Raw genomic sequence first — 10,673 nt, forward strand, 5'->3', positions numbered from 1 at the left:
CACATTGTTGTTTTGCCAATGTATCCTTTGTAACCACACTACTTTGGTTGTAAGCTGCTGGTTGAAAGTACTAAGATACTAAGATAATCCATTGAAATGTCTTTTAAAATGCAAACAAGCACAAAAGGAGGTAGAACAATGTAGCATAGCAACATTATAATGTGACAAAACGTAACGTAACACAATGCAGCGTAGGACAATGCAGTGTAGCCCAACGTAGCATAGCTTGCATATCATAGAGTCACACAACGTAGCGTAGCACGACCTAGCAGAGCAAAATGTAACGTCACAAAAGAATGTAGCACAACCAAACAACATATTGTAGCAAAACATAACATGACCCTAATGTTATGTTGTACTTTATGTTATGAGGTATTGTAGCACAACGCAACATAACATAATGTAATGCAACTTAACTTTAATCAGCATAAAGTAATACAACATAATGCAACATAAGGTAATTTAAGGTAATGCAACATAACGTAGATAGTTTGCAGAACAGCACAACATAACAGTATAACATAACAACGTAGCAACTAGAGCATAAATGTGGCAGGAGCTTGAACTTGCCCAATAGTAAGAGAGCACACTCTGTACATCTCAAATGTACAGCTTCAAACTAACTTCCAAAGATTTCTCCTTTTGAAGTAATCCCCATGGAATCAATCACATTCTCCCAGCATTCCCTGCCATGCCTCGATGCTCTTCTGGAAGGAGTCTCTATTGTCAGAACAGTTCCCCCTTAAATTGAAAAAATAAAATAAAAAGGCCAGGGAGTAGTGAGTGGGATCACAGGTTGATCGATTAGGGAGGTTGTTGCAGCATGGCAATTTTTGTCAGATGCTCAGGATATTGTGAGCAGGCACGTTGTCATGGTATAACAACCTTCAAATTGCCTGCCTCACCTCTTCTCATGCACTAAACGAAGCAAACGCTGCACAGTCTCTTTGTTGACATGTAGGTTGATCGTCTGGCCTGTATCTAACTCAAGTTTTGTAGTTCGGATTTGAAATATGTTTTGTGATACAAGTCCTAGGGCTTTTAGGACACATCGCGTATGGATGTAAAAGAGGACTTTACAAAAACTTTTTTTGTATGTGTCAGAGCAATAACGGCTGCAATTGAGCTTCTTAAGTAAATGGTTGTATGTCACAACTGCACTATGCGCATATTTCTACAGTGGCAAGTACATTTGTGTCACTTATTTGCACATTGTGTTCTCGAGTCCACATATGAACAGCAAAACAAAATATTTGGTCTGCAGTTAAGTTATTTAGTCACCACACGAGAGGGCTGAGATGTTGCATCAACAGTTGAACAGATTTGTGAATATAAACAGCTCAGAGTAGTAGGAGGAAAAAAAAAATAGAACAGCTTTGATTACTGATGAGGCCTGAATGCACCCAACAGCCACTCACACATGCGCCAATGTAATTTCCATAAAAGCTAACAAGGCAATCGTTTGTGTGCGCGTGTGTTTGTGTGGTTTGATTGTTATCCAAGGTCATTGCAAAAACACACTGGAAAGTGGATCGTTTAGGGAGGGAGACCACCAGCACTGACTGGCGCACTCCCACTGTAGGCCGAACGTCTCCTCTGTATATTTGTTTGTTAAATCTAGTTTTATCTCTGCTCCCGCAAAGGGGATGACGCATGCACACCAGCACACAATAACACACCTCATCAACAAAGTCGCAGTTGTTTTCTCATCTGGAAAAGTGGCCGCCAAAGGGTTTACAGTCTTTGTTGATGTCCGCATGAGAGAGATGTAATTGAGAAAGACACAGTCACTGTCAATGACAGTACGGTAATTATAATCACAGCTTCTTAACTGCTCTCGCTCAAGGATCGACATTTTCCCATGGTCATTAAGGCACGACACACGCCAGCCAGCAGATCTATTTTGAACAAAAGTCAACACTTCACTCCAACTCACACGCAGGGGCTGATGTCAGTGTAGCAGGTCTGTCAAGCAATTCCATTTTTGTTACATTAATCACATTTTCCTACTTCTACTATTTTTTAAGAAGCTTGAAAGAGATATTTACTTGAGTAAAAGCTCCCAATTAAAACAAGATGGATTCAAAGATTGTTCTCATAGCGCTCTTTGATACTTAAATAGTTATTCTCTTGCAAATACAACTGTTGAACAAAACAATCACAAAGATTAAAACTTACTCCGCTTTCTCATCGAAACAATTATCAAAACGTCTTGCTTACAGGTTTAGTTCTGCCGGCGTACACAACACTCCGGCAGTCTTATTTTGAGTCATAATTTGACAAAGTTTATTTTTTGCCTTGGCGGCACGATGAATGACTGGTCAGCACGTTGGCCTTGTAGTGCAGAAGTGCAGGGTTTGACTCCGGCTCCGACCTTGCTGTGTCGAGTTTCCATGTTCTCCCTGTGCTGCGTGATTTTTCTCCGGGTACTCCGGTTTCCTCCCACATTCCAAAAACATGCGTGGCAGGTTAATTGGGGATTCTAAATTGTCCTTAGGTGTGACTTTGAGCGCAAATGTTTGTTTGTCTATGTGTGTCCTGCAATTGGCTGGCAACCAGTTCAGGTTGTACCCCGCTTAATGCCCGAAGTCTGCCGAGATAGGATCCAGCGCACCCACTACCCTGAGGAGGATGAGCGGATTAGAGATGGATGGATATATGGATATTTTTTGCCTCAGATGCTTGTTACCTCTGTTAAAATTAACTCTCATTATTTGAACAGATCATTAAATTCTACGCCCAAAATGAAATTTTTATGACATAAAAGATAATCAGATGGTGGTTCGGTATTTCATGTTTTCGGGGGGGGGGGGGGGGGGGGCTTGGGCCATGATTTGAATGGGGTGATAAATTATCACCCCATCACTGATAATATGTGGAATTTGAATTTGGCTTTGCAAAGTGCGTAAACTACTTTAAATTCCTCCAAAAAGTGTCAAGCAAGTCTGTATCTATTATTTGATTCAGTCATCAAATGAAAGCCATTTAATTGGGCACTCTAAATTGTCCTTAGGTGTGACTTTGAGCGCAAATGTTTGTCTATGTGTGCCCTGCAATTGGCTGGCAATCAGTTCAAGGTGTACCTACTGCCCGAAGACGGCTGGGATAGGCTCCAGCACGCATGCAGCCCTCGTGAAGATAAGGGAGTCGGATAATGAGTGGATGGATGGATATTCTGTGGGTAACATTTTGAACAGATCCAACAGGACCCCCGTGCACAAAGCCAAAGTCGATGAAGGTCCATGGTTGGCTGGGTTTGGTGCAAAGAAAATTGAGAGGCCTGTGCTTCACCCCATTAAACTCCTTTGAGGTAAACTACAACAGAGTATGCACCAACATCAGTAACCTCACAAGTCCACTTCTGGGCGAATGGACAGCAATTCCCCTTGTCGAAAGCGTGCCTAGAAAAGTGAAAGCTTTTTGTTCGAAGGGAGACCGCGGTAAGTGCTGTAGCCAGGTACCTGTATGCATTTATCGGCATAGTTTGTTATCATGTCAAGTGGAATCACAGTTTATATAAAGAATAGTTATGGCTAGCACATATCATTTTTAAATTAGTGAGAGAAACTGCATTGCAGTGCTTGCTTTAGCGGGATTCATCAGTAAGGGAACCCGACTTGTTCTTTCTTTCTGTGTAGAATAATTTCAGTAAGCGTGAACTCTTTCTCTTTCTCTAAAGCCTCATTGTTAAACTGGTCATGTTGGCCAGAACTGGGCCCAGGTCAGTCTCTAGCTGCCTTGTGTGTGATGAACAAAGTCAATCATGACTGTGGAGTTTGTATTTTGCAGCACCCAATACAGTGGATGTGTAACCTTTCAGTGTGAACTTGGGAAGCGATGTGGGCGGAAAAAGAGGGAGTTACTCCAGTTGGTGCCTGACAGCGCTCGTCAAAAAATTCTGCAGACACACACAAACTCAGCCAGCACTCATGGCAAACCTTGGGGGAAGAACATCTGACCTTCAGATGTGAATACCTAATGATCTGCGGATCAGTCTGGACCGTGCCCAAGTGGGCATGACAACAGGTGTATAACGCACCCACTCCCCACCCCACCCCGCAAGCTAGTTTTGTAATGAATACAAAGACGGATCATATTAGTTCCCATTACGTATTCCATAACCTCTTTAATCTTCTTTCGCATAACATGTTCATCCTTTGTATGAAGTTATTTGAACTTGAAGATCCCCAAATAACTCAGTGCCTTTTTTCATTCATTTCTTTTGCCTCTCTGGACAGAAGAATTGAGACAGCTAGTCCTGATAACTGCAAATATAAAGTCAGTTACTCCAACGGATCTCCACATTTTTCAACTTTTCTTGCAAGACTTCCAACAAGATAATCAAAAATAAATGATTTTTCATTCAAAGGAAATGCAGAGAAGAAATGAAATTTGATCATTTCCCATGGAACACCTGATGATTGATCCGTGAACTGTGGCACTCTGATTAATTGAGAATCGTCGATCTAGGTCACTCATAAATATGGCTCACCGGTGATGGGGCATTGTGATTTTCTAGGAATAGTGAGGATTTGAAAATGTAAACACTGGCAGAAGTTTCTAGAAATGAAGTGTTTATTGATCTGTTTCCCAATTATTGTGAGAAATCATGAACGGGATCAGTGTCTTCCCATGAATGAATATTCATCATTAATGGTCAGTTCATAATGGTATTTTTGAGCATATTTGGGAGCCCTTAGCATTAATCAGTAGCCAAGAGGTAGCGCTCAGTTTCAAAAAGGTTGCTGACCCCTGCTTAAAATTGTGAATGACTGTCTTTATCTGGCCTATGGTTGAGTTAGTCAGTTGAGGCTCTCCTGTAATCCTCATGAGGAGGAGCGGGACATAAAATAGATGGGCATTATGGGTGATCTTGAAGAAATCTGATCAGCCTAATTTTTAACTTTAATTTTGAGTATGATCCAGAGGACGATTGTTGATTGTAATATAAAAAAAGTATGTATGTACAAGTGATTTAAATCTCTGCCAGGTTGTGGCAGGGTGGGGGACCCACTTGCAGGGAAGCAGGACAAGCAAGGCGGGATTGCGGGGTCAACTGAACCAAACGTTTAATTGTTCCAACTCTAGCAAGGGTATTGTGCAAAAATCTGCATACAAAATCAACAAAGACATTAAAAAGTCCAATCTCACAGAAACAAAGAAACATGAGTAAACAAAAAACTCACTACGGTAAGTCTCAATCACCAGACAAGGGTATGTGACTTGTGGCCGTGACAAAGACTGAAAGAAAGCGGAGAACAAAATCCAAACTGATGAGACAATTAGGAATTCCTGGACAATACAAGAGGTGGAGGGAGCTGATTGCTGATCATTGAAAGTCACCAAGCTGTCGAGAACAGGTGGACACAATAAGCTGAAGAGACCGACAAACCATGAGTAGGGACTAAATCTAAAAGCAATCAAAAACACATCGACATCAGCTGTTCTCAATTAACACATTTTCAAATGAACATTTCATATCACACCGGTCTCTAATTTATATAAGCCGACCCATCCAGCTCTGCGTTCTGTCTCCCACCCCCACCTTCCCTTCAGGGAAGCAGCCTTTGCATGACCTCTGATGGCACACTCCCAGAAAGCACAGGTGTGTGTGTGGGATTACCCAGATGGCCATGCTGCTGATGCTGAGGGGAAGCAGCCAACAAACTCACAGCACACGCAGGTCATCCTTCAGACATGCCAGAGCCTTTTCACGCACTGACAACTACAAGACAAACTTTAATCACTCGCATTTCTACAAACACATGGGCAAGGGAACATATCTTTGCAAGGAGCCAACACAATTTTTTCAATTTGAGATTCATCTGACGATAATCCATCCATCCATTTTCAAAGCCGCTCATACTTACAAGGGTCGCGGGCGTGCCGGAGCCTATCCCAGCTGACTTGTGGAAGTAGCCGGGGCACACCCTGAAGTGGTCGCCAGCCGATCGCAGGGCATCTTGAGTGCATTTGCAGTGACATAATCACGAGAGAGCTAATTATGAAACCCAATTTGTATTACCTTTTGCGAGGTGGTAGTTGGTTGGAGGACCCCAAAAAAGCAGGGAGGAGCACGGTGGCTGACCAAAATGTATTTAACAAAAATGCAAACAGGAATACACAGGAGAAACTAACTCAAAAACTCATTCAAATAAAGTCCAGCAAAATCACAAGAAATAAAAGCAGCAAAAACCTAAGACAGAAAACAAAACATGACACGTGCACACAGCAACAAAAAAACAATGACCCGACACTGAGCGGTCTAAACAACTAATAACATAACGACCAACAGGTGTGCAGCTGCAGGTGTTGGTCACAAACAGAATCATGACAATTTGAAAGCACAGCTCAGCTTGATTTATCAGTCATGGTGATCTCGTACTGTATATGTGGACAGTATATAGCAAGGCCGGAAATAAGCAGATTTGCACCACAGGTTATGAGTCAACATTTTGCCATTCAATCAAACACATTGAAATGCAAAACTGCAAATGAGTGTATATGTTGCCAAACGCAAATATGCCAAAAGTTTTCGAAACAAGAAATGCTAAGTTTAAGTTTAAAATTGGCGGCCCGGTAGTCCAGTGGTTAGCACGTCGGCTTCACAGTGCAGAGGCCTGCTTGGAACGCAGAGGTTCAATTCCAGCTTCGGCCTCCCTGTGTGGAGTTTGCATGTTCTCCCCGGGCCTGCATGGGTTTTCTCCGGGTACTCCGGTTTCCTCCCACATTCCAAAAACATGCATGACAGGCTGATTGAGCACTCTAAATTGTCCCTAGGTATGAGTGTGGGCGTGGATGGTTGTTCGTCTCTGTGTGTCCTTTGGTTGGCTGGCAACCGATTCAGGGTGTCCCCCGCCTACTGCCCAAAGACGGGTGGGATGGGCTCCGGAGCCCCCCACCCCGACCATAGTGAGGATAAAGCGGTTCGGAAAATGGATGGATGGATGGAAGTTTAAAATTATATTTGTCTGAAATTGGCCAACGGAAAATGTTTCTAGAACATAAAATAAAAACTTGCTCCTTTGCTCAATTTGAATTTAAGAAATAAAAACTCTTTGTTTTATAGAAAAGGAAGATCTATTGGTTGGTTGTTTTTAAATGAATGGTATTATGTCAAAATTTAGTGTATCCAAATAATACACAATGAGTCCATAACATTTTCAGTAGGATCTTTAAAGACTGACATTTTCGATAGCTGCTGCTCTCCACTCAATCAATTTCCCTGTTATATTGTCACACTTTTGTTCAATAAAACCCTTGCTTCAGGTACCTGGTACTGACCTGAAAAATAATTGCTTCTCAAAATTAGTAAGTTACTCCTCAAATGATGAGCAATACTGCCCCTCTAAAAAATATATATATATTTTGAGTCTTGGATACTGTATAATAAAAGTTGTTATGCATTTTTAACAGACTTCTGGAGTCTACAAAACAAGCTCGTCAGTCAACAGATTAAAAAAAAGAATATCGTCTATTAATTCATTTACCGTATGGTCGAGTGTGCAATCAGAAAAACTGAAAATATTGGAGTTCTTTTTGGCCTTTTTTTTTGAAACTTCAAACCACTATACAGTAAAAAGAAAACACCACACATGACATGATAATCCATCTGGTCTGTCTGCAGACTTGCACCCGGCACAATGCACATTTGCAAGTTAAATCTAATTTTATAGCGCAATCGTTGTAAATGATGGCTATATTATGCACCGATTTATGAACGATTCACCAAAATAGTGTTTGTGAGATGCCCATTTAAAGTTTTTAAGAGTGAAGATCATGTACTGTAGATATTATTGGGCTGGCCTGTGGTGCTGGATTTCTAAGCTTGGAAAAAAAATGGGTCAAGGTAATTGAGTTAGCAAAGTTTAGAGGAAATGAAGAGACAAATAATGAAATTAGGCAGAAAAAATGCAGAACCTCTCGATAGTAAATAAAAGATTTTCTCACAGAACGCGTTGGGGTATATTTTTTTGTCATGTCATTGTTTTATGACAGCTCTGTAAAATCTGAAAGGGTGAAATTACAATTGTATACAGTACATCTTTGACGATATTTTCACCACTAAAAAAAATAATGTACAATAGAATACATGTCAAGTCAAATTGGAGTGTAAAACTACTGTAAATCAAATAACATCCGGTGGTACTTTGAGATATGGATTTCATTCCATGACCACGTTCAAAACATTCGGGTCTCAAATCATGCTTTCCCATTCAACTGAAAGGAAATGTCATTAATCTGTTCCAGCATCTCCTCATGAAACAACCAAAATTGTTCTAATGAGTGAAAACAGTGCTCAATGATATTATACTTTATTTAAAAAAAAACCCATACAGTAATGTCCCAAGTAACCAGAATTAAAAAAAATTCCAACTGTTTTTGTCACACTGCATCAACTGAATGGCCAATGTGCTGATCTTTCTGATGCCATCATGGCCACATGGGGACACTTGAAGACAGACGCATATATGGGTAAGAAAGAGTTTGATGCCACTTTTTTGAAGAATTGCCCACTATTTGCCGAAGAGATGCTCAACTTGAAGTGAGACGCTAAACGTTTATTTAACCGCCACCATTCAGAGCTCGTATCTCAAGTCTGATTTGCAAGTCACAACAAAAGAAAGATGTCTTGTGTCCGGAAAGACTGCGAGCTCTGCTGTTAACTCTGAAAATATTTGTCAACAATAGTTTCTATGAACTGAGGCAAATACAGCTAGAGTACTTCTCTTCTATGAGACAGGCACTTAATTTGTTTTTAACTCGGAGTGGAGGGAATGGATGATCAGTGATTTTGTGCTCAGTGGAGATATGACTGGGTTCATAAAACACCACTCAAAGAACAAGCACTCATTAAATATTGGTGGATTTAGGATTTGAGGAAAAATGAGCGCAGTGTAGTGTGGTGGTACAAATCATTTAAGTGTTTTGCCTGTCGGCAGTCGGTTCTGGCAACCTAACAAAGACGTGTTCCTCTCGCTGTCAGCATGAAATCAATATCCATGTACCCATCAAAGCTATAGCCCAGTGGTCTTACCATCTGCGTTCCAAGCAGGCCATTAGATCCATTGGAGGAAAGACAAAGGTAGTCCTCCCATTTGACACAGAGAGGCTGCCAAGGTTTAAAGTGCCGGCTTAACGTCATCTGTCATCTTGTCTCGAGTGGAGCAACAGGTCTGCACACATAAACATGCACACTTTCCCTCCTGACTTTTCTGTGGAGAATTAAAAGTGCCAGCTGGTTTCCTGCAACAAATATACACCATCATTTGGTTGAATACAGCATTACATACAAACAAGTACATTCTTATGTCATATTCTAGTTTGACACAATTCAAAGCATTGTAGCACAGGAACACATTTCAAAGAATCCAGTACAATGTCCAAAGCAAATATTGCTAAAGGTTACCTTCCATCATAATCCAATTTGTTTCACTGTTTTATACAAATATACTGGTCAAAAGAAAACTGTGACCCGTGAAAGGTAAAAGGCGAGCAAAACGATCATATGTGAATTTGGTGCCATGGTGCTGTAGGATCGTGACTCATTTTTGAGGACGTGGCACATGCCAGGTAGGGGGATTTAACACCCCCCGCCCCCCCAAAAAAGTGCGCATGGCAGGCTGAGTGAACACTCGAAATTGTCCCTCGGTGTGAGTGTGAGCGCGGATGGTTGTTCGTCTCTGTGTGCCCTGCAATTGGTTGGCAACCGGTTCAGGGTGTCCCCTGCCTACTGCCCGAAGACAGCTGGGATGGGCTCCAGCAACCCCCCCCCCCCCCCCCCCCCCCACACACACACACACAGCGACCCTTGTGAGGATTAAGCGGATCAGAAAATGGATGGATGGATATATATACTTCTTTTCTCACAAGGTTGAATTTTTTTGTTAAAATATGGACTATGAAGACAGACACCCCCCCACCCCCAAGAAAAATCTTACCTTTGAAAGATTATAGTTTCCTCATTGTGATTGTAGGACACTGCGTGCAAGAGTATTCCGCACAATGTGCAGGCATCCTTGTTATTCTGGTTTTCGTGACATCCACACGCATGTCATGTGTTGATACTTTGCCCCACTAACTCCGGGTCACGCATGCAACTCACAGATGGACGTCGTATCTATTCTTCATGTCAATGGAACCTGACGGTCGAAGTGCTTCGGTGCACACTTTGCAGAAAACCATGCTTTTCATAGGTAGTTTTTTTTCCCTTTTGAATGAAAATTGGCTGTTATCAGTCATAGCGACATGGTCGGGTCTACTGTTTTGGTAGCTGTCAGAACAGCTCGGACGTGTCCGTCAGCGTAATGCGGTACCTACATATACATACAAACATACATAAGGAACCGGCTTGGGAACATCTGTTTGTGCTGCTCAGTTCCCCTCAGAGCATTCACTGGGCGGCCACTAGATGGAAAAATTTCCCTCCAAGAGAACCAGGCTGTCAGCCGAATTGTGGCCAGCCAGTGTGCTTTGTGATGCGGACATGGCCGGATAAATGCACGGTGCCCCTGGAAGAAAAGCAGGGGACTAAGCGTTCCCCAGCTGCTTCTCATAGTACACTACCCTGTTTTGATAATTTCCCCCCCCCCCCCCCCCAAAACTGATCCACCTTCTTGTTGTTGCTCCGTGACCTCGCGGCCACCAGAGAGGACTGAATAACATCTGTGACT

The sequence above is a fragment of the Hippocampus guttulatus genome, chromosome 4 (assembly GCF_054856545.1).
Source record: "Hippocampus guttulatus isolate MCC_2025c chromosome 4, RoL_Hgut_1.0, whole genome shotgun sequence".
NCBI classification, from domain to species: domain Eukaryota; kingdom Metazoa; phylum Chordata; class Actinopteri; order Syngnathiformes; family Syngnathidae; genus Hippocampus; species Hippocampus guttulatus.